The sequence below is a fragment of the Phalangium opilio genome, unplaced genomic scaffold (genome assembly GCF_054372755.1).
Source record: "Phalangium opilio isolate 3A_F unplaced genomic scaffold, DU_Popi_V2 ptg000019l_1, whole genome shotgun sequence".
NCBI lineage: Eukaryota > Metazoa > Arthropoda > Arachnida > Opiliones > Phalangiidae > Phalangium > Phalangium opilio.
The window spans coordinates 7,013,289-7,035,715 of record NW_028324152.1 but is presented as its reverse complement, the minus strand read 5'-3'; the positions used below and the strand labels follow the sequence as shown (position 1 = coordinate 7,035,715).

The following is a 22,427-nucleotide window of genomic DNA, read 5'->3' as shown; positions in this document are numbered from 1 at the left end:
AGGTGTTGTGGAAACATTTTGACTTTTTACGTTACATCTGAGACCTCTCAACACCGCTCCCGTTTGTGCTCGATCCACCAACCTTTTGCTTAAGAGCTAAACAAGCTAACCATTGCGCTACGAAAGCCTATAAGTTAAATTGTCGTCAGGTATTGTGGAAAATCTTTGTCTTTTTACGTTACATATGAGACCCCACAACACCGCTCCCGGGTGGGCTCCAAGCATCAACCTTTCGGTTAACAGCCGAACGCGCTAACCATTGAGCCACGGAAATTCAGAAATTAAATGGTCGTCAGGTATTGTGGAAAAGCTTTGACTTTTTACGTTACATCTGATACCTCACAACACCGCTCCCAGGTGGGCTCGAACCACCAACCTTTCGGTTAACAGCTGAACGCGCCAACCATTGCGCCACGGAAGCCCAAAAATTAAATGTTCTTCAGCTATTGTGGAAAAACTTGGACTTTTTACCTTACTTCTGAGACCTGAAATGGTCGTCAGGTATTGCAGAAAAACTTTGGCTTTTTACGTTACATCTGATACCTCACAACACCGCTCCCGGGTGTGCTCGAACCACCAAACATTTGATTAAGAGCTAAACGCGCTAACCATTGCGCTACGAAAGCCCAAAAATTAAATGTTCGTCAGGTGTTGTGGAAACATTTTGACTTTTTACGTTACATCTGAGACCTCTCAACACCGCTCCCGTTTGTGCTCGATCCACCAACCTTTTGCTTAAGAGCTAAACAAGCTAACCATTGCGCTACGAAAGCCTATAAGTTAAATTGTCGTCAGGTATTGTGGAAAATCTTTGTCTTTTTACGTTACATATGAGACCCCACAACACCGCTCCCGGGTGGGCTCCAAGCATCAACCTTTCGGTTAACAGCCGAACGCGCTAACCATTGAGCCACGGAAATTCAGAAATTAAATGGTCGTCAGGTATTGTGGAACAGCTTTGACTTTTTACGTTACATCTGATACCTCACAACACCGCTCCCAGGTGGGCTCGAACCACCAACCTTTCGGTTAACAGCTGAACGCGCCAACCATTGCGCCAAGGAAGCCCAAAAATTAAATGTTCTTCAGCTATTGTGGAAAAACTTGGACTTTTTACCTTACATCTGAGACCTGAAATGGTCGTCAGGTATTGTAGAAAAACTTTGGCTTTTTACGTTACATCTGATACCTCACAACACCGCTCCCGGGTGTGCTCGAACCACCAAACATTTGATTAAGAGCTAAACGCGCTAACCATTGCGCTACGAAAGCCCAAAAATTAAATGTTCGTCAGGTGTTGTGGAAACATTTTGACTTTTTACGTTACATCTGAGACCTCTCAACACCGCTCCCGTTTGTGCTCGATCCACCAACCTTTTGCTTAAGAGCTAAACAAGCTAACCATTGCGCTACGAAAGCCTATAAGTTAAATTGTCGTCAGGTATTGTGGAAAATCTTTGTCTTTTTACGTTACATATGAGACCCCACAACACCGCTCCCGGGTGGGCTCCAAGCATCAACCTTTCGGTTAACAGCCGAACGCGCTAACCATTGAGCCACGGAAATTCAGAAATTAAATGGTCGTCAGGTATTGTGGAAAAGCTTTGACTTTTTACGTTACATCTGATACCTCACAACACCGCTTCCAGGTGGGCTCGAACCACCAACCTTTCGGTTAACAGCTGAACGCGCCAACCATTGCGCCACGGAAGCCCAAAAATTAAATGTTCTTCAGCTATTGTGGAAAAACTTGGACTTTTTACCTTACATCTGAGACCTGAAATGGTCGTCAGGTATTGCAGAAAAACTTTGGCTTTTTACGTTACATCTGATACCTCACAACACCGCTTCCGGGTGTGCTCGAACCACCAACCTTTCGGTTAACAGCCGAACGCGCTAACCATTGCGCAACGGAAGCCCAAAAATTAAATGTTCGTCAGGTGTTGTGGAAACATTTTGACTTTTTACGTTACATCTGAGACCTCTCAACACCGCTCCCGTTTGTGCTCGATCCACCAACCTTTTGCTTAAGAGCTAAACAAGCTAACCATTGCGCTACGAAAGCCTATAAGTTAAATTGTCGTCAGGTATTGTGTAAAATCTTTGTCTTTTTACGTTACATATGAGACCCCACAACACCGCTCCCGGGTGGGCTCCAAGCATCAACCTTTCGGTTAACAGCCGAACGCGCTAACCATTGAGCCACGGAAATTCAGAAATTAAATGGTCGTCAGGTATTGTGGAAAAGCTTTGACTTTTTACGTTACATCTGATACCTCACAACACCGCTCCCAGGTGGGCTCGAACCACCAACCTTACGGTTAACAGCTGAACGCGCCAACCATTGCGCCACGGAAGCCCAAAAATTAAATGTTCTTCAGCTATTGTGGAAAAACTTGGACTTTTTACCTTACATCTGAGACCTGAAATGGTCGTCAGGTATTGTAGAAAAACTTTAGCTTTTTACGTTACATCTGATACCTCACAACACCGCTTCCGGGTGTGCTCGAACCACCAACCTTTCGGTTAACAGCCAAACGCGCTAACCATTGCGCAACGGAAGCCCAAAAATTAAATGTTCTTCAGCTATTGTGGAAAAACTTTGACTTTTTACGTTACATCTGAGACCTCACAACACTGCTCCCGGGTGTGCTCCATCCACCAACCTTTCGGTTAACAGCTGAACGCGCTAACCACCGCGCCACGGAAGCCCTAAAATTAAACTTTCGTCAGGTATTGTGGAAAAACTTTGACTTTTTACGTTACATCTGATACCTCACAACACCGCTCCCGGGTGGGCTCGAACCACCAACCTTTCGGTTAGCAGCCGAACGCGCTTACCATTGAGCCACGGAAGCCCAAAAATTACATGGTCTTCAGATATTGTTGAAAAATTATGACTTTTTACGCTACATCTGAGACCCCACAACACCGCTCCAGGGTGGGCTCCAAGCACCAACATTTCAGTTAACAGCCGAACGCGTAAAGCATTGCGCCATGGAAGCTTAGAAAATAAATGGTTGTCAAGTATTGTGGAAAAGTTTGCTTTTATACATTACTTATAAAACTTCACACCTACGCTCCCGGGTCGTCTCGAACCACAAACCTTTCGGTTAACAGCTGAACGCGCTAACCATTGCGCCACGGAAGCCCAAGAATTAAATGTTCGACAGGTATTGTGGAAAAACCTTGCTATTTACATTATATCTGAGAATTTTTTCACTATTTTCAAATATAACCACTGAAACCATTTTTTTTGTACTTTTTGCTTTAATTCAAGCAAATGTAACGATATTCATTCAAAAAACTTCAAATTGAATTTTCAATAAGAAATCGTTGTCACGGATTTTGTATCTTGAAGACAAAAATATGCGATTTTTTCGATAGACTTTTGAATGCATTTTTTTCTGGACAATTTTTTGACCGAATTCAGCTTAATTACCTATAAAATACTCATTAAAAGTGATTTCATCTCGATTGATCAATAAATAAAAATGTACCTAGATTTTTAATAACATTTTCAAAATCGACGTTTCTCGGCCATAGAAGCATATTTTGAGTATTTCTTCACTATTTTCAAATATAACCACTGAAACCATTATTTTTGTACTTTCTGCTTTAATTCAAGCAAATGTAACGATATTCATTCAAAAAACTGTTCAAATTCAATTTTCAAAAATAAATCGTTGTCACGGACTTTCTACCTTGAATAAAAAAACATGCGATTTTTTCGGTACACTTTTGAATGCATTATTTTCTGTTAAATTTTGGACCGAATTTAGCTTAAATACCTATTAAATACTCATTAAAAGTGATTTCATCTCGATTGATCAATAAATAAAAATGTACCTCGATTTTTAATACCATTTTCAAAATCGACGTTTCTCGACCAGAGAAGAACATTTTGAGTTTTTTTTCGCTCTTTTCAAGTATAACCACTGACACCATTATTTTTGTACTTTTTTCTTTTATTCAAGCAAATATATCGGTAACGTAAAAAGTCAAAGCTTTTCCACAATACCTGACGACCATTTATATTTTGGGATTCCTTTGCGCAATGGTTAACGCGTTCGGCTGTTAACCGAAAGGTTTGTGGATCGAGCACGCCCGGGAGCGGTGTTGTGAGGTCTCAGATGTAACGTAAAAAGTCAAAGCTTTTCCACAATACCTGACGACCATTTAATTTCTGGGCTTCCGTGGCGCCTTTTAGCGCGTTCGGCTGTTATCTGAAAGGTTGGTGGATCGAGCACACCCGGGAGCGGTGTTTTGAGGTATCAGATATAACGTAAAAAGCCAAAGTTTTTCCACAATACCTGACGACCATTTCAGGTCTCAGATGTAACGTAAAATGTCAAAGTTTTTCCACAATACCTGAAGAACATTTAATTTTTGGGCTTCCGGGGCGCAATAGTTAGCGCGTTCAGCTGTTAACTGAAAGGTCGGTGGTTCGAGCCCATCCGGGAACGATGGTGTGAAGTTTTAGAAGTAACGTAAAAAGTCAAAGCTTTTCATCTTTATCAAACAATAACAAAAAGAAGATATGTTTGTTTTTTCATATCTATTGGAATTTAAAAGAGGAAAAAAAATTAAAAAGCCATTGTTTAAAAGATGAAGGTTAATTTGTCTCACTAAATTTAAATTCGAATTATTAACTAGACCTCTCGGCAACGGTCATATCACGCTGAGAACACCGGTTCTCGTCCGATCGCCGACGTTAGCAGCGTCGAGCGCAGTCAGTACTTGGGAGGGAGACCACTTAGGAACACTGCGTGCCGTTGGCTTTTTCACTTTCTTTCCTCTTTTAAATTATAAAAGATATGAAAAAAGCAAACATGTTTTCTTTTTGTTATTGTTTTAAAAAGATGAAGGTTAATTTGTCTCACTCAATTTAAATTCGAATAATTAACTAGCACTCTCGGCAATCGCCATATCACGCTGAAAATACCGGTTCTCGTCCGATCACCAAAGTTAAGCAGCGTCGAGCGCAGTCAGTACTTGGGAACACTGCGTGCCGTTGGCTTCTTCCTTTTTGTTTCCTCTTTTAAATTCCACCAGATATGAAAAAAGCACACATATCTTCTTTTTGTTATTGTTTTATAAAGATGAAGGTGAATTAAATTCAAATTATTAACTAGCACTCTCGGCAACGGCCATATCACGCTGAATACACGGGTTCTCAATCTATCAACGAAGTCAGTACTTAGGAGAGAGGCCACTTTGGAACACTGCTAGCCGTTAGGTTTTCACTTTTTTTTTGTCTTTTTAATTCCAATAGATATGAAAAAAGCAAACATATCTTCTTTTTGTTATTGTTTTAAAAAGATGAAGCTTAATTTGTCTCACTTAATTTAAATTCGAATTATTATCTAGCACTCTCGGCATCGGCCATATCACGCTGAAAACAGCGGTTCTCGTCCGATCACCGAAGTTAAGCAGCGTCTAGCGCAGTCAGTACTTGGGAACACAGCGTGCCGCTGGATTTTCCTTTCTGTTTCCTCTTTTAAATTCCACCAGATATGAAAAAAGCAAACATATCTTCTTTTTGTTATTGTTTTATAAAGTTGAAGGTGAATTAAATTCAAATTATTAACTAGCACTCTCGGCAACGGCCATATCACACTGAATACACCGGTTCTTGTCCGATCACCGAAGTTAAACAGCGTCGAGCGCAGTCAGCACTTGGGAGGGAGACCAGTTAGAAACACTGCGTGCCGTTGACTTTTTCACTTTTTTTCCTCTTTTAAATTCCAATAGATATGAAAAAAGCAAACATATTTTCTTTTTGTCATTGTTTTAAAAAGATGAAGGTTAATTTGTCTCACTTAATTTAAATTCGATTTGTTAACTAGCACTCTCGGCAACGGCCATATCTTGCTGAAAACAACGGTTCTCGTCCGATCACCGAAGTTAAGCAGCGTCGAGCGCAGTCAGTACTTGAGAACACTGCGTGCCGTTGGCTTTTTCCTTTTTGTTTCCTCTTTTAAATTCCACCAGATATGAAAAAACCAAACATATCTTCTTTTTGTTATTTATTTATAAAGATGAAGGTTAATTAAATTCAAATTATTAATTAGCACTCTCGGCAACGGCCATATCACGCTGAAAACACCGGTTCTCGTCCGATCACCGAAGTTAAGCAGCGTCTAGCGCAGTCAATACTTGGGAACACAGCGTGCCGTTGGCTTTTTCCTTTCTGTTTCCTCTTTTAAATTCCACCAGATATGAAAAAACCAAACATATCTTCTTTTTGTTATTGTTTTATAAAGATGAAGGTTAATTAAATTCAAATTATTAAGTAGCACTCTCGGCAAAGGCCATATCACGCTGAAAACACCAGTTCTCGTCCGATCACCGCAGTTAAGCAGCGTCAAGCGCAGACAGTACTTGGGAGGGAGACCACTTAGGAACACTGCGTGCCGTTAGCTTTTTCACTTTTTTTGTCTTTTAAATCCAATAGATATTATAAAAGCAAACATATTTTCTTATTGTTATTGTTTTAAAAAGATGAAGGTTAATTTGTCTCACTTAATTTAAATTCGAATTATTAACTAGCACTCTCGACCACGGCCATATAACGCTGAGAACACCGGTTCTCGTCCGATCACCGAAGTTAGGCAGCGTCGAGCGCAGTCAGTACTTGGGAGGGAGACCAATTAGGAACACTGCGTGCCGTTGGCTTTTTAATTTTTTTTTCCTCTTTTAAATTCCAATAGATATGAAAAAAGCAAACATATTTTCTTTTTGTTATTGTTTTAAAAATATGAAGGTTAATTTGTCTCACTTAATTTAAATTCGAATTTTTAACTAGCACTCTCGGCAACGGCCATATCACGCTGAAAACAACGGTTCTCGTCCGATCACCGAAGTTAAGCAGCGTCGGGCGCAGTCAGTACTGGGGAGGGAGACCACTTAGGAACACTGCGTGCCGTTAGCTTTTTCACTTTTTTTGTCTTTTAAGTCCAATAGATATGAAAAAAGCAAACACATTTTCTTTTTGTTATTGTTTTAAAAAGATGAAGGTTAATTTGTCTCACTTAATTTAAATTCGAATTATTAACTAACATTATCGGCCACGGCCATATAACGCTGAGAACACCGGTTCTCGTCCGATCACCGAAGTTAAGCAGCGTCGAGCGCAGTCAGTACTGGGGAGGGAGACCACTTAGGAACACTGCGTGCCGTTAGGTTTTTCACTTTTATTGTCTTTTAAGTCCAATAGATATGAAAAAAGCAAACACATTTTCTTTTTGTTATTGTTTTAAAAAGATGAAGGTTAATTTGTCTCACTTAATTTAAATTCGAATTATTAACTAACATTATCGGCCACGGCCATATAACGCTGAGAACACCGGTTCTCGTCCGATCACCGAAGTTAAGCAGCGTCGAGCGCAGTCAGTACTTGGGAGGGAGACCACTTAGGAACACTGCGTGCCGTTGGCTTTTTCACTTTTTTTTCCTCATTTAAATTCCAATAGATATGAAAAAAGCAAACATATTTTCTTTTTGTTATTGTTTTAAAAATATGAAGGTTAATTTGTCTCACTTAATTTAAATTCGAATTATTAACTACCACTCTCGGCCACGGCCATAACACGCTGAGAACACCGGTTCTCGTCCGATCACCGAAGTTAAGCAGCGTCGAGCGCAGTCGGTACTTGGGAGGGAGACCACTTAGGAACACTGCGTGCCGTTGGCTTTTTCACTTTTTTTCCTCTTTTTTAAATTCCAATAGATATGAAAAAAGAAAACATATTTTCTTTTTGTTATTGTTTTAAAAATATGAAGGTTAATTTGTCTCACTTAATTTAAATTCGAATTATTAACTAGCACTCTCGGCAACGGCCATATCACGCTGAAAACAACGGTTCTCGTCCGATCACCGAAGTTAAGCAGCGTTGAGCGCAGTCAGTACTGGGGAGGGAGACCACTTAGGAACACTGCGTGCCGTTAGCTTTTTCACTTTTTTTGTCTTTTAAGTCCAATAGATATGAAAAAAGCAAACATATTTTCTTTTTGTTATTGTTTTAAAAATATGAAGGTTAATTTGTCTCACTTAATTTAAATTCGATTTATTAACTATCACTCTCGGCAACGGCCATATCACGCTGAAAACACCGGTTCTCGTCCGCTCACCGAAGTTAAGTAGCGTCGATCGCAGTCAGTACTTGGGAACACTGCGTGCCGTTGGCTTTTCCTTTTTGTTTCCTCTTTTAAATTCCACCAGATATGAAAAATCCAAACATATGTTCTTTTTGTTATTGTTTTATAAATATGAAGGTTAATTAAATTCGAATTATTAACTAGCACTCTCGGCAACGGCCATATCCCGCTGAAAACACCGGTTTTCGTCCGATCACCGAAGTTAAGCAGCGTCGAGCGCAGTCAGTACTTGGGAACACAGCGTGCCGTTGGCTTTTTCCTTTCTGTTTCCTCTTTTAAATTCCACCAGATATGAAAAAACCAAACATATCTTCTTTTTGTTATTGTTTTATAAAGATGAAGGTTAATTAAATTCAAATTATTAAGTAGCACTCTCGGCAAAGGCCATATCACGCTGAAAACACCAGTTCTCGTCCGATCACCGAAGTTAAGCAGCGTCGATCGCAGTCAGTACTTGGGAACACTGCGTGCCGTTGGCTTTTCCTTTTTGTTTCCTCTTTTAAATTCCACCAGATATGAAAAATCCAAACATATGTTCTTTTTGATATTGTTTTATAAATATGAAGGTTAATTAAATTCGAATTATTAACTAGCACTCTCGGCAACGGCCATATCCCGCTGAAAACACCGGTTCTCGTCCGATCACCGAAGTTAAGCAGCGTCGAGCGCAGTCAGTACTTGGGAACACAGCGTGCCGTTGGCTTTTTCCTTTCTGTTTCCTCTTTTAAATTCCACCAGATATGAAAAAACCAAACATATCTTCTTTTTGTTATTGTTTTATAAAGATGAAGGTTAATTAAATTCAAATTATTAAGTAGCACTCTCGGCAAAGGCCATATCACGCTGAAAACACCAGTTCTCGTCCGATCACCGCAGTTAAGCAGCGTCAAGCGCAGACAGTACTTGGGAGGGAGACCACTTAGGAACACTGCGTGCCGTTAGCTTTTTCACTTTTTTTGTCTTTTAAATCCAATAGATATTATAAAAGCAAACATATTTTCTTATTGTTATTGTTTTAAAAAGATGAAGGTTAATTTGTCTCACTTAATTTAAATTCGAATTATTAACTACCACTCTCGGCCACGGCCATAACACGCTGAGAACACCGGTTCTCGTCCGATCACAGAAGTTAAGCAGCGTCGAGCGCAGTCAGTACTGGGGTGGGAGACCACTTAGGAACACTGCGGGCCGTTAGCTTTTTCACTTTTTTTGTCTTTTAAGTCCAAACGATATGAAAAAAGCAAACACATTTTCTTTTTGTTATTGTTTTAAAAAGATGAAGGTTAATTTGTCTCACTTAATTTAAATTCGAATTATTAACTAACATTCTCGGCAACGGCCATATAACGCTGATAACACTGGTTCTCGTCCGATCACCGAAGTTAAGCAGCGTCGAGCGCAGTCAGTACTTGGGAGGGAGACCACTTAGGAACACTGCGTGCCGTTGGCTTTTTCACTTTTTTTTCCTTTTATAAATTCCAATAGATATGAAAAAAGCAAACATATTTTCTTTTTGTTATTGTTTTAAAAATATGAAGGTTAATTTGTCTCACTTAATTTAAATTCGAATTATTAACTAGCATTCTCGCCAACGGCCATATCACGCTGAAAACAACGGTTCTCGTCCGATCACCGAAGTTAAGCAGCGTCGAGCGCAGTCAGTATTGGGGAGGGAGACCACTTAGGAACACTGCGTGCCGTTAGCTTTTTCACTTTTTTTGTCTTTTAAGTCCAAAAGATATGAAAAAAACAAACACATTTTCTTTTTGTTATTGTTTTAAAAAGATGAAGGTTAATTTGTCTCACTTAATTTAAATTCGAATTATTAACTAGCACTCTCGGCAACGGCCATATCACGCTGAAAACACCGGTTATCGTCCGATCACCGAAGTTAAGCAGCGTCGAGCGCAGTCAGTACTTGGGAGGGAGACCACTTAGGAACACTGCGTGCCGTTGGCTTTTTCACTTTTTTTCCTCTTTTAAATTCCAATTAAGCAGCGTCGAACGCAGTCAGGACTGAATTTTACGTTACATCTAAGACCTCACAACACTTCTCCCGGGTGGGCTCGAACCACCAACCTATTGATTAACAGCCGAACGCGCTAACCATTGAGCCACGGAAGCTCCGAAATTAAAAGTTGTCACGTAATGTGGAAAAGTTTTGACCTTTTACGCTACATCTGAGACCTCACAACACCTCTCCCGGGTGGGCTCGAACCACCAGCCTTTCGGTTAACAGCCGAACGCGCTAACCATTGCGCCACGGAAGCCTAAAAATTAAATGGTCGTCAGGTATTGTGGAAAAACTTTGGCTTTTTACGTTACATTTGAGACTTCACAACACCGCTCCCGGGTGGGCCCGAACCACGAACCTTTTCGTTAACATCCGAACGCGCAAACCATGGAGCCAAGGAAGTTCAGAAATGAAATGGTCGTCAGGTATTGTGGAAAAACTTTGGCTTTTTACGTTACATTTGAGACTTCACAACACCGCTCCCGGGTGGGCTCGTACCACCAACCTTTTGGTTAACATCCGAACGCGCTAACCATGGAGCCAAGGAAGCTCAGAAATGAAATGGTCGTAAATTATTGTGGAAATAATTTGACTTTTTACGTCACATCTGAGGCCTCACAACACCGCCCCCGGATGGGCTCGAACCACCATCCTTTCGGTTAACAGCTGAACGCGCTAACCATTGCACCACGGAACCCCAAGTATTAAATGGTCGTCAGGTATTGTGGAGAAACTTTGGCTTTTTACGATACATTTGAGATCCCACAACACCGCTCCCGGGTGGGCTCGAACACCCAACCTATTGGTTAACAGCCGAACGCGATAACCATTGAGCCACGGAAGCTCAGATATTAAATGGCTGTCACGTATTGTGGAAAAGTTTTGACTTTTTTCGATACATTTGAGATCCCACAACACCGCTCCCGGGTGTGCTCGAACCACCAACCTTTCGGTTAACAGCCAAACGCGCTAACCATTGCGCAACGGAAGCCCAAAAATTAAATGTTCTTCAGCTATTGTGGAAAAACTTTGACTTTTTACGTTACATCTGAGACCTCACAACACCGCTCCCGGGTGTGCTCCATCCACCAACCTTTCGGTTAACAGCTGAACGCGCTAACCATCGCGCCACGGAAGCCCAAAAATTACATGGTCTTCAGATATTGTTGAAACATTATGACTTTTTACGCTACATCTGAGACCCCACAACACCGCTCCAGGGTGGGCTCCAAGCACCAACATTTCAGTTAACAGCCGAACGCGTAAAGCATTGCGCCATGGAAGCTTAGAAAATAAATGGTTGTCAAGTATTGTGGAAAAGTTTGCCTTTTTACATTACTTATAAAACTTCACACCTACGCTCCCGGGTCGTCTCGAACCACAAACCTTTCGGTTAACAGCTGAACGCGCTAACCATTGCGCCACGGAAGCCCAAGAATTAAATGTTCGACATGTATTGTGGAAAAACTTGCTATTTACGTTACATCTGAGAATTTTTTCACTATTTTCAAATATAACCACTGAAACCATTTTTTTTGTACTTTTTGCTTTAATTGAAGCAAATTTAACGATATTCATTCAAAAAACTTCAAATTGAATTTTCAATAAGAAATCGTTGTCACGGATTTTGTATCTTGAAGACAAAAAATATGCGATTTTTTCGATAGACTTTTGAATGCATTTTTTTCTGGACAATTTTTTGACCGAATTCAGCTTAATTACCTATAAAATACTCATTAAAAGTGATTTCATCTCGATTGATCAATAAATAAAAATGTACCTAGATTTTTAATAACATTTTCAAAATCGACGTTTCTCGGCCATAGAAGCATATTTTGAGTATTTCTTCACTATTTTCAAATATAACCACTGAAACCATTATTTTTGTACTTTTTGCTTTAATTCAAGCAAATGTAACGATATTCATTCAAAAAACTGTTCAAATTCAACTTTCAAAAATAAATCGTTGTCACGGACTTTCTACCTTGAATAAAAAAACATGCGATTTTTTCGGTACACTTTTGAATGCATTATTTTCTGCACAAATTTTTGACCGAATTTAGCTTAAATACCTATTAAATACTCATTAAAAGTGATTTCATCTCGATTGATCAATAAATAAAAATGTACCTCGATTTTTAATACCATTTTCAAAATCGACGTTTCTCGACCAGAGAAGAACATTTTGAGTTTTTTTTCGCTATTTTCAAGTATAACCACTGACACCATTATTTTTGTACTTTTTTCTTTAATTCAAGCAAATATATCGGTAACGTAAAAAGTCAAAGCTTTTCCACAATACCTGACGACCATTTACATTTTGGGCTTCCTTTGCGCAATGGTTAACGCGTTCGGCTGTTAATCGAAAGGTTTGTGGATCGAGCACGCCCGGGAGCGGTGTTGTGAGGTCTCAGATGTAACGTAAAAAGTCAAAGCTTTTCCACAATACCTGACGACCATTTAATTTCTGGGCTTCCGTGGCGCCTTTTAGCGCGTTCGGCTGTTATCAGAAAGGTTGGTGGATCGAGCACACCCGGGAGCGGTGTTTTGAGGTATCAGATATAACGTAAAAAGCCAAAGTTTTTCCACAATACCTGACGACCATTTCAGGTCTCAGATGTAACGTAAAATGTCAAAGTTTTTCCACAATACCTGAAGAACATTTAATTTTTGGGCTTCCGGGGCGCAATAGTTAGCGCGTTCAGCTGTTAACTGAAAGGTCGGTGGTTCGAGCCCATCCGGGAACGATGGTGTGAAGTTTTAGAAGTAACGTAGAAAGTCAAAGCTTTTCATCTTTATCAAACAATAACAAAAAGAAGATATGTTTGTTTTTTCATATCTATTGGAATTTAAAAGAGGAAAAAAATTAAAAAGCCATTGTTTAAAAGATGAAGGTTAATTTGTCTCACTAAATTTAAATTCGAATTATTAACTAGACCTCTCGGCAACGGCCATATCACGCTGAGAACACCGGTTCTCGTCCGATCGCCGACGTTAGCAGCGTCGAGCGCAGTCAATACTTGGGAGGGAGACCACTTAGGAACACTGCGTGCCGTTGGCTTTTTCACTTTTTTTCCTCTTTTAAATTTTAAAAGATATGAAAAAAGCAAACATGTTTTCTTTTTGTTATTGTATTAAAATGATGAAGGCTAATTTGTCTCACTTAATTTAAATTCGAATTATTAACTAGCACTCTCGGCAACGGCTATATCACGCTGAAATCACCGGTTCTCGTCCGATCACCAAAGTTAAGCAGCGTCGAGCGCAGTCAGTACTTGGGAACAATGCGTGCCGTTGGCTTTTTCCTTTTTGTTTCCTCTTTTAAATTCCACCAGATATGAAAAAAGCAAACATATATTCTTTTTGATTTTTTTTTAAAAAATGAAGGTTAATTAAATTCAAATTATTAAATAGCACTCTCGGCAACGGCCATATCAGGCTGAAAACACCGGTTCTCGTCCGATCACCGAAGTTAAGCAGCGTCGAGCGCAGTCAGTACTTGGGAGGTAGACCATTTAGGAACACTGCGTGCCGTTGGCTTTTTCACTCTTTTTTCCTCTTTTAAATTCCAATTGATATGAAAAAAGCAAACACATCTTCATTTTGTTATTGTTTTATAAAGATGAAGGTTAATTAAATTCAAATTATTAACTAGCACTCTCGGAAACGGCCATATCACGCTGAATACACCGGTTCTCGTGCGATAACCGAAGTTAAGCAGCGTCGAGCGCAGTCAGTACTTGGGAGGGAGACCACTTAGGAACACTGCTTGCCGTTAGCTTTTTCACTTTTTTTTTGTCTTTTAAATTCCAATAGATATGAAAAAAGCAAACATATTTTCATTTTGTTATTGTTTTAAAAAGATGAAGGTTAATTTGTCTCACTTAATTTAAATTCGAATTATTAACTAGCACTCTCGGCAACGGCCATATCACGCTGAAAACACCGGTTCTCGTCCGATCACCGAAGTTAAGCAGCGTCGAGCGCAGTCAGTACTTGGGAGGGAGACCACTTAGGATCACTGCGTGCCATTGGCTTTTTCACATTTTTTCTCCTGTTTTAAATTCCAATAGATATGGAAAAAGCAAAATATTTTCTTTTTGTTATTGTTTTATAAAGATGAAGGTTAAATAAATTCAAATTATTAAATAGCACTCTCGGCACGCTGAAAACACCGGTTAAGCAGCGTGGAGTACTGACTGCTCGACGATGCTTAATTATGGTGATCGGACGAGAACCGGTGTTTTCAGGGTGATATGGCCGTTGCCGAGAGTGCTAGTTAATAATTCGAATTTAAATTAAGTGATATAAATTAACCTTCATCATTTTAAAACAATAACATAAAGAAAATATGTTTGCTTTTTTCATATCTATTGGAATTTAAAAGAGGAAGAAAAGTTAAAAAGCCAACGGCACGCAGTGTTCCTAAGTGGTCTCCCTCCCAAGTACTGACTGCGCTCGACGCTGTTTATCTTCGGTGATCGGACGAGAACCTTTGTTTTCAGCGTGATATGGCCGTTGCCGATAGTGCTAGTTAATAATTCGAATTTAAATTAAGTGAGACAAATTAACCTTCATCTTTTTAAAACAATAACAAAAGAAAATATGTTTGCTTTTTTCATATCTATTGGAATTTAAAAGAGGAAAAAAATTGAAAAAGCCAACGGCGCGCAGTGTTCCTAAGTGGTCTCCCTCCCAAGTACTGACTGCGCTCGACGCTGCTTAACTTCGGTGATCGGACGAGAACCGGTGTTTTCAGCGTGATATGGCCGTTGCCGAAAGTGCTAGTTAATAATCAGAATTTAAATTAAGTGAGACAAATTAACCTTCATCGTTTTAAAACAATAACAAATGAAAATATGTTTGCTTTATTCATATCTATTGGAATTTAAAAGACGAAGAAAAGTGAAAAACCCAACGGCACGCAGTGTTCCTAATTGGTCTCTCTCCCAAGTACTGACTGCGCTCGACGCTGCTTAACTTCGGTGATCGGACGAGAACCTTTGTTTTCAGCGTGATATGGCCGTTGCCGAGAGTGCTATTTAATAATTTGAATTTAATTAACCTTCATTTTTATAAAACAATAACAAAAAGAAGATATGTTTGTTTTTTTCATATCTGGTGGAATTTAAAAGAGGAAATAAAAGTGACAAAGCCAACGGCACGCAGTGTTTTCAAGTACTGACTGCGCTCGACGCTGTTTAACTTCGGTGATCGGACGAGAACCGGTGTTTTCAGCGTGATATGGCCGTTGCCGAGATTGGTAGTTAATAATTCAAATTTAAATTAAGTGAAACCAATTAACCTTCATCTTTTTAAAACAATAGCAAAAGAAAATATGTTTGCTTTTTTCATATCTATTGGAATTTAAAAGAGGAAGAAAAGTGAAAAAGCCAACGGCATGCAGTGTTCCTAAGTTGTCTCCCTCCCAAGTACTTACTGCGCTCGACGCTGCTTAACTTCGGTGATCGGACGACAACCTCTGTTTTGAGCGTGGTATGGCCGTTGCCGAGAGTGCTATTTAATAATTTGAATTTAATTAACCTTCATCTTTATAAAATAATAACAAAAAGAAGATATGTTTGTTTTTTTCATATCTGGTGGAATTTAAAAGAGGAAACAAAAGTGACAAAGCCAACGGCACGCAGTGTTCGCAAGTACTGACTGCGCTCGACGCTGTTTAACTTCGGTGATCGGACGAGAACCAGTGTTTTCAGCGTGATATGGCCGTTGCCGAGATTGGTAGTTAATAATTCGAATTTAAAATAAGTGAAACCAATTAACCTTCATCTTTTTAAAACAATAACAAAAGAAAATATGTTTGCTTTTTTCAAATCTATTGGAATTTAAAAGACGAATAAAAGTGAAAAACCCAACGGCACGCAGTGTTCCTAATTGGTCTCCCTCCCAAGTACTGACTGCGCTTGACGCTGCTTAACTTCGGTGATCGGACGAGAACCTTTGTTTTCAGCGTGATATGGCCGTTGCCGAGAGTGCTATTTAATAATTTGAATTTAATTAACCTTCATTTTTATAAAACAATAACAAAAAGAAGATATGTTTGTTTTTTTCATATCTGGTGGAATTTAAAAGAGGAAACAAAAGTGACAAAGCCAACGGCACGCAGTGTTCCCAAGTACTGACTGCGCTCGACGCTGTTTAACTTCGGTGATCGGACGAGAACGGGTGTTTTCAGCGTGATATGGCCGTTGCCGAGATTGGTAGTTAATAATTCCAGGAGCAGATGACAAAGGAGTCTCGGACGCTAGCTTCCATAATGTAGAGGGCAATGGGATCCGCGAACGTCACGGTTATTAACCAAAATCATTACGCCAGTGCCACCTCTCGTAGGAAATTTGAGCTTTATTTTCCAACCAATAGCGTGGCTGCAAAGTCTCGAAAGGAGATCTGGGAAATCGCGTCTGGAGCCTCTCTTTAAAAATATGTATCGTCTGCTTATAATTAGCCTAGGCTTAACGAGTATTACAGTTAAAAAATGGATTTCAACGACTTTTTAATCTTTTTTTTAGACTAAAATTGATAATGAAAAGCCCAGCGAGTAACGTATGTACACTATTAAAAAACTAAAATGTGTTTAAGTGCCAATTTTTTTCTAAATTTCTTCTTGAATTAAATGATAGCTACAAGAGGTTGGGAAAAGAAATCACTCACGATCTTTTAAAACCCAAAAAGTAAGAGACAGTGATTTCGTTTCCAACCTCTTATAGCAGACAATTAATTCCTACCTTTAAGGTCACAAAATGTAGTCTTATCTTTTATCTTAATACCAACGATTACAGCTGTTTGAAAAAAAGTAATTATATTGTGTATATTTATGTCGCGATCGGGTAAGACGAACCTCAGTAGCCACCGTTAGTCCGTTATTACAAAAAAAAATTCCCAGCAGACTTTGATGCCAGATATAATCCACCAAAAGCATCGTCTGCTATAATGTCTGATAGCGCCTCTATGGCAAACGATACCGCTACAGCTGTGACGTACGCGGGTCCCATTGCCCTCTATATTGTGGAAGCTAGCGTCCGAGACTCCTTTGTCATCTGCTCCTGATAATTCGAATTTAAAATAAGTGAAACCAATTAACCTTCATCTTTTTAAAACAATAACAAAAGAAAATATGTTTGCTTTTTTCAAATCTATTGGAATTTAAAAGACGAATAAAAGTGAAAAACCCAACGGCACGCAGTGTTCCTAATTGGTCTCCCTCCAAAGTACTGACAGCGCTCGACGCTGCTTAACTTCGGTGATCGGACGAGAAAGGGTGTTTTCAGCGTGATATGGCCGTTGCCGAGAGTGCTATTTAATAATTTGAATTTAATTAACATTCATCTTTATAAAACAATAACAAAAAGAAGATATGTTTGCTTTTTTCATATCTGGTGGAATTTAAAAGAGAAAACAAAAGTGACAAAGCCAACGGCACGCAGTGTTCCCAAGTACTGACTGCGCTCGACGCTGTTTATCTTCGGTGATCGGACGAGAACCTTTGTTTTCAGCGTGATATGGCCGTTGCCGAGAGTGCTAGTTAATAATTCGAATTTAAATTAAGTGACACAAATTAACCATCTTTTTAAAACAATAACATAAAAAGCCAAAGTTTTTCCACAATACCTGACGACCATTTAATTTTTGGGCTTCCGTGGCTCAATGGTTAGCGCATTCGGCTGTTAACCAATAGGTTGGTGGTTCGAGCCCACCCGGGAGCGGTGTTGTGAGGTCTCAGATGTGACGTAAAAAGTCAAAGTTTTTCCACAATACCTGACGACAATTTCATTTCTGAGCTTCCGTGGCGCAATGGTTAGCGCGTTCGGCTGTTAACCGAAAGGTTGGTGGTTCGAGCCCATCCGGGAGCGGTGTTGTGCGGTCTTAGATGTAACGTAAAATTCAGAGTTTTTTAAAAATAACTGACGAACATTTAATTTTTGGGCTTCCGTGGCGCAATGGTTAGAGCGTTCAGCTGTTAGTCAAAAGGTTTGTGGTTCGAGCCCATCCGGGAGCGGTGTTGTGAAGTCTCAGATGTGACGTAAAAAGTCAAAGTTTTTCCACAATACCTGACGACCATTTCATTTCTGAGCTTCATTGGCTCCATGGTTAGCGTGTTCGGATGTTAACCAAAAGGTTGGTGGTTCGAGCCCACCCGGGAGCGGTGTTGTGAAGTCTCAAATGTAACGTAAAAAGCCATAGTTTTTTAACAATACCGGACGACCATTTAATTTTTGGGCTTCCGTGGCTCAATGGTTAGCGCGTTCTTCTTTTAAATTCCACCAGATATGAAAAAAGCAAACATATTTTCTTTTTGTTATTGTTTTATAAAGATGAAGGTTAATTAAGGTTTGTAAAGTCATGCTTTACAAAAGATATTAAACTATATCCATGTATTTGCAAAACTTTATTTAAATTTTAATTTATATTATTTTTTTTGTGGTTATTCTCTTTTAATGTTCTTTATCTAATTTTGTTGTCCAATTGTCGTTAATCTTAAGAAATTTAAGGAGGGCAATAAGTCGCTTGAAGACTTGGTCCCTCCTCATGAGCTTTTGTACTAAACTATGCCAAATAAACTTTGAAACTTTGAAACTTTAAATTCAAATTATTAACTAGCACTCTCGACAACGGCCATATCACGCTGAAAACACCGGTTCTCGTCCGATCACCGAAGTTAAGCAGCGTCGAGCGCAGTCAGTACTTGGGAGGGAGACGACTTAGGAACACTGCGTGCCGTTGGCTTTTTCCTTTTTGTTTCCTCTTATAAATTCCACCAGATATGAAAAAAGCAAACATATCTTCTTTTTTATTGATTTATAAACATGAAGGTTAATTAAATTGAAAATTATTAACTAGCACTCTCGTCAACGCCCATATGACGCTGAAAACACCGGTTCTCGTCCGATCACCGAAGTTTAGCAGCGTCGAGCGCAGTCAGTACTTGAAAACACTGCGTGACGTTGGCTTTTTCACTTTTATTTCCTCTTTGAAATTCCACCAGATATGAAAAAAGCAAACATATCTTCTTTTTGATATTGTTTTATAATGATGAAGGTTAATTAAATTCAAATGATTAACTATGACTTTCGGCAACGGCCATATCACGCTGAGAACACCGGTTCTCGTCCGATCACCGAAGTTAAGCAGCGTCGAGCGCAGTCAGTACTTGGGTAGGAGACCACTTAGGAACACTGCGTGCCGTTGGCTTTTTTCACTTTTTTTTCCTCTTTTAAATTCCAATAGATATGAAAAAAGCAAACATATTTTCTTTTTGTTTTTGTTTTAAAAAGATGAAGGTTAATTTGTCTCACTTAATTTAAATTCGAATTATTAACCAGCACTCTCGGCAACGGCCACATCACGCTGAAATCACCGGTTCTCGTCCGATCACCGAAGTTAAGCAGCGTCGAGCGCAGTCAGTACTTGGGAGTAGGACAACTTAGGATCACTGCGTGCCGTTGGCTTTTTCACTTTTTTTTCCTGTTTTAAATTCCAATAGATATGAAAAAAGCAAACATATTTTCTTTTTGTTATTGTTTTATAAAGATGAATGTTAAATAAATTCAAATTATTAACTAGCACTCTCGGCAACGGCCATATCAGGCTGAAAACACCGATTCTCGTCCGATCACCGAAGTTAAGCAGCGTCGAGCGCATACAGTACTTGGGAATACTGCGTGCCGTTGGCTTTTTCACTTTTGTTTTTTTTCCACAATACCTGATGACCATTTAATTTTTGGGCTTCCGTGGCGCAATGGTTAGCGCGTTCGGCTGTTAACCGAAAGGTTGGTGGTTCGAGCCTACCCGGGAGCGGTGTTGTGAAATCTCACGTGTAACGTAAAAATCCAAAGTTTTTCAACAATGCCTGACGAACATTTAATCTTTGGGCTATTGTTGCGCAATGGTTAACGCCGTCGGCTGTTAAACGAAAGGTTGGTGGTTCGAGCCCATCCGGGAGCGGTGTTGTGAGGTCTTAGATGTAACGTAAAAAGTCAAAGTTTTTCCACAATACCTGACGACCATTTCATTTCTGAGCTTCCGTGGCGCAATGGTTTGCGCGTTCGGCTGTTAACCGAAAGGTTGGTGGTTCGAGCCCACCCGGGAGCGGTGTTGTAAAATCTCACGTGTAACGTAAAAATCCAAAGTTTTTCCACAATACCTGACGAACATTTAATCTTTGGGCTTCCGTTGCGCAATGGTTAACGCCGTCGGCTGTTAACCGAAAGGTTGGTGGTTCGAGCCCATCCGGGAGCGGTGTTGTGAGGTCTTAGATGTAACGTAAAATTCACAGTTTTTTAAAAATAACTGACGAACATTTAATTTTTGGGCTTCCGTGGCGCAATGGTTAGAGCGTTCAGCTGTTATTCAAAAGGTTTGTGGTTCGAGCCCATCCGGGAGCGGTGTTGTGAAGTCTCAAATGTGACGTAAAAAGTCAAAGTTTTTCCACAATACCTGACGACCATTTCATTTCTGAGCTTCCTTGGCTCAATGGTTAGCGCGTTCTTCTGTTAACCAATAGGTTGGTGGTTCGAGCCCACCCGGGAGCGGTGTTGTGGGATCTCAAACGTAATGTAAAATGCCAAAGTTTTTCCACAATACCTGACGAGCATTTAATTTTTGGGCTTCCGTGGCACAATGGTTAGCGCGTTCGGCTGTTAACTGAAAGGTTGGTGGTTCGAGACCATCCGGGAGCGGTGTTGTGAGGTCTCAGATGTGACGTAAAAAGTCAAGTTTTTCCACAATACCTGACGACCATTTAATTTTTGAGCTTCCGTGGCGCAATGGTTAGCGCGTTCGGCTGTTAACCGAAAGGTTGGTGGTTCGAGCCCATCCGGGAGCGGTGTTGTGAGGTCTCAGATGTGACGTAAAAAGTCAAAGTTTTTCCACAATACCTGACGACCATTTCATTTCTGAGCTTCCGTGGCGCAATGGTTCGCGCGTTCGGCTGTTAACCGAAAGGTTGGTGGTTCGAGCCCACCCGGGAGCGGTGTTGTAAAATCTCACGTGTAACGTAAAAATCCAAAGTTTTTCCACAATACCTGACGAACATTTAATCTTTGGGCTTCCGTTGCGCAATGGTTAACGCCGTCGGCTGTTAACCGAAAGGTTGGTGGTTCGAGCCCATCCGGGAGCGGTGTTGTGAGGTCTTAGATGTAACGTAAAATTCACAGTTTTTTAAAAATAACTGACGAACATTTAATTTTTGGGCTTCCGTGGCGCAATGGTTAGAGCGTTCAGCTGTTATTCAAAAGGTTTGTGGTTCGAGCCCATCCGGGAGCGGTGTTGTGAAGTCTCAAATGTGACGTAAAAAGTCAAAGTTTTTCCACAATACCTGACGACCATTTCATTTCTGAGCTTCCTTGGCTCAATGGTTAGCGCGTTCTTCTGTTAACCAATAGGTTGGTGGTTCGAGCCCACCCGGGAGCGGTGTTGTGGGATCTCAAACGTAATGTAAAATGCCAAAGTTTTTCCACAATACCTGACGACCATTTAATTTTTGGGCTTCCGTGGCGCAATGGTTAGCGCGTTCGGCTGTTAACTGAAAGGTTGGTGGTTCGAGACCATCCGGGAGCGGTGTTGTGAGGTCTCAGATGTGACGTAAAAAGTCAAAGTTTTTCCACAATACCTGACGACCATTTAATTTTTGAGCTTCCGTGGCGCAATGATTAGCGCGTTCGGCTGTTAACCGAAAGGTTGGTGGTTCGAGCCCATCCGGGAGCGGTGTTGTGAGGTCTCAGATGTGACGTAAAAAGTCAAAGTTTTTCCACAATACCTGACGACCATTTCATTTCTGAGCTTCCGTGGCGCAATGGTTCGCGCGTTCGGCTGTTAACCGAAAGGTTGGTGGTTCGAGCCCACCCGGGAGCGGTGTTGTAAAATCTCACGTGTAACGTAAAAATCCAAAGTTTTTCCACAATACCTGACGAACATTTAATCTTTGGGCTTCCGTTGCGCAATGGTTAACGCCGTCGGCTGTTAACCGAAAGGTTGGTGGTTCGAGCCCATCCGGGAGCGGTGTTGTGAGGTCTTAGATGTAACGTAAAATTTTGAGTTTTTTAAAAATAACTGACGAACATTTAATTTTTGGGCTTCCGTGGCGCAATGGTTAGAGCGTTCAGCTGTTATTCAAAAGGTTTGTGGTTCGAGCCCATCCGGGAGCGGTGTTGTGAAGTCTCAAATGTGACGTAAAAAGTCAAAGTTTTTCCACAATACCTGACGACCATTTCATTTCTGAGCTTCCTTGGCTCAA

At 40.3% G+C, this 22,427-nt stretch overlaps 4 non-coding genes and 30 pseudogenes across 4 annotated transcripts; 25 read left to right on the top strand and 9 right to left on the bottom strand.

The window, feature by feature from the left end:
- Window positions 1-2,785: 2,785 nt before the first annotated feature.
- TRNAS-GCU (transfer RNA serine (anticodon GCU)) lies at window positions 2,786-2,858 on the bottom strand. The gene has a single exon. It is a non-coding gene; the product is annotated as a tRNA-Ser (tRNA).
- Window positions 2,859-4,663: 1,805 nt separating this feature from the next.
- Window positions 4,664-4,781, top strand: LOC149701363 (5S ribosomal RNA; annotated as a pseudogene).
- An 820-nt stretch (window positions 4,782-5,601) lies between these two features.
- LOC149701362 (5S ribosomal RNA) lies at window positions 5,602-5,720 on the top strand (annotated as a pseudogene).
- A 136-nt stretch (window positions 5,721-5,856) lies between these two features.
- Window positions 5,857-5,959, top strand: LOC149701361 (5S ribosomal RNA; annotated as a pseudogene).
- Window positions 5,960-6,306: 347 nt separating this feature from the next.
- LOC149701360 (5S ribosomal RNA) lies at window positions 6,307-6,425 on the top strand (annotated as a pseudogene).
- A 134-nt stretch (window positions 6,426-6,559) lies between these two features.
- Window positions 6,560-6,678, top strand: LOC149701359 (5S ribosomal RNA; annotated as a pseudogene).
- Window positions 6,679-6,815: 137 nt separating this feature from the next.
- Window positions 6,816-6,934, top strand: LOC149701358 (5S ribosomal RNA; annotated as a pseudogene).
- Window positions 6,935-7,070: 136 nt separating this feature from the next.
- LOC149701357 (5S ribosomal RNA) lies at window positions 7,071-7,187 on the top strand (annotated as a pseudogene).
- A 134-nt stretch (window positions 7,188-7,321) lies between these two features.
- LOC149701356 (5S ribosomal RNA) lies at window positions 7,322-7,440 on the top strand (annotated as a pseudogene).
- Window positions 7,441-7,577: 137 nt separating this feature from the next.
- On the top strand, window positions 7,578-7,696 carry LOC149701355 (5S ribosomal RNA; annotated as a pseudogene).
- Window positions 7,697-7,834: 138 nt separating this feature from the next.
- Window positions 7,835-7,953, top strand: LOC149701354 (5S ribosomal RNA; annotated as a pseudogene).
- Window positions 7,954-8,087: 134 nt separating this feature from the next.
- Window positions 8,088-8,190, top strand: LOC149701353 (5S ribosomal RNA; annotated as a pseudogene).
- A 121-nt stretch (window positions 8,191-8,311) lies between these two features.
- LOC149701352 (5S ribosomal RNA) lies at window positions 8,312-8,414 on the top strand (annotated as a pseudogene).
- A 346-nt stretch (window positions 8,415-8,760) lies between these two features.
- Window positions 8,761-8,863, top strand: LOC149701351 (5S ribosomal RNA; annotated as a pseudogene).
- Window positions 8,864-8,985: 122 nt separating this feature from the next.
- LOC149701350 (5S ribosomal RNA) lies at window positions 8,986-9,104 on the top strand (annotated as a pseudogene).
- A 134-nt stretch (window positions 9,105-9,238) lies between these two features.
- Window positions 9,239-9,357, top strand: LOC149701349 (5S ribosomal RNA; annotated as a pseudogene).
- A 134-nt stretch (window positions 9,358-9,491) lies between these two features.
- LOC149701348 (5S ribosomal RNA) lies at window positions 9,492-9,610 on the top strand (annotated as a pseudogene).
- Window positions 9,611-9,747: 137 nt separating this feature from the next.
- LOC149701347 (5S ribosomal RNA) lies at window positions 9,748-9,866 on the top strand (annotated as a pseudogene).
- A 134-nt stretch (window positions 9,867-10,000) lies between these two features.
- On the top strand, window positions 10,001-10,119 carry LOC149701346 (5S ribosomal RNA; annotated as a pseudogene).
- Window positions 10,120-13,117: 2,998 nt separating this feature from the next.
- LOC149701345 (5S ribosomal RNA) lies at window positions 13,118-13,235 on the top strand (annotated as a pseudogene).
- A 360-nt stretch (window positions 13,236-13,595) lies between these two features.
- LOC149701344 (5S ribosomal RNA) lies at window positions 13,596-13,714 on the top strand (annotated as a pseudogene).
- A 122-nt stretch (window positions 13,715-13,836) lies between these two features.
- Window positions 13,837-13,955, top strand: LOC149701343 (5S ribosomal RNA; annotated as a pseudogene).
- Window positions 13,956-14,092: 137 nt separating this feature from the next.
- On the top strand, window positions 14,093-14,211 carry LOC149701342 (5S ribosomal RNA; annotated as a pseudogene).
- Window positions 14,212-14,578: 367 nt separating this feature from the next.
- Window positions 14,579-14,697, bottom strand: LOC149701341 (5S ribosomal RNA; annotated as a pseudogene).
- A 135-nt stretch (window positions 14,698-14,832) lies between these two features.
- Window positions 14,833-14,951, bottom strand: LOC149701340 (5S ribosomal RNA). The gene has a single exon (XR_016382147.1). It is a non-coding gene; the product is annotated as a 5S ribosomal RNA (ribosomal RNA).
- A 135-nt stretch (window positions 14,952-15,086) lies between these two features.
- Window positions 15,087-15,205, bottom strand: LOC149701339 (5S ribosomal RNA; annotated as a pseudogene).
- A 122-nt stretch (window positions 15,206-15,327) lies between these two features.
- Window positions 15,328-15,430, bottom strand: LOC149701338 (5S ribosomal RNA; annotated as a pseudogene).
- Window positions 15,431-15,806: 376 nt separating this feature from the next.
- On the bottom strand, window positions 15,807-15,909 carry LOC149701337 (5S ribosomal RNA; annotated as a pseudogene).
- A 135-nt stretch (window positions 15,910-16,044) lies between these two features.
- LOC149701336 (5S ribosomal RNA) lies at window positions 16,045-16,163 on the bottom strand (annotated as a pseudogene).
- Window positions 16,164-16,285: 122 nt separating this feature from the next.
- On the bottom strand, window positions 16,286-16,388 carry LOC149701335 (5S ribosomal RNA; annotated as a pseudogene).
- Window positions 16,389-17,362: 974 nt separating this feature from the next.
- On the bottom strand, window positions 17,363-17,481 carry LOC149701334 (5S ribosomal RNA; annotated as a pseudogene).
- Window positions 17,482-18,800: 1,319 nt separating this feature from the next.
- Window positions 18,801-18,919, top strand: LOC149701333 (5S ribosomal RNA). Its single transcript, XR_016382375.1, has one exon. It is a non-coding gene; the product is annotated as a 5S ribosomal RNA (ribosomal RNA).
- Window positions 18,920-19,265: 346 nt separating this feature from the next.
- Window positions 19,266-19,384, top strand: LOC149701332 (5S ribosomal RNA). The gene has a single exon (XR_016382231.1). It is a non-coding gene; the product is annotated as a 5S ribosomal RNA (ribosomal RNA).
- A 138-nt stretch (window positions 19,385-19,522) lies between these two features.
- LOC149701331 (5S ribosomal RNA) lies at window positions 19,523-19,641 on the top strand (annotated as a pseudogene).
- The last annotated feature ends 2,786 nt before the right edge of the window (window positions 19,642-22,427 follow it).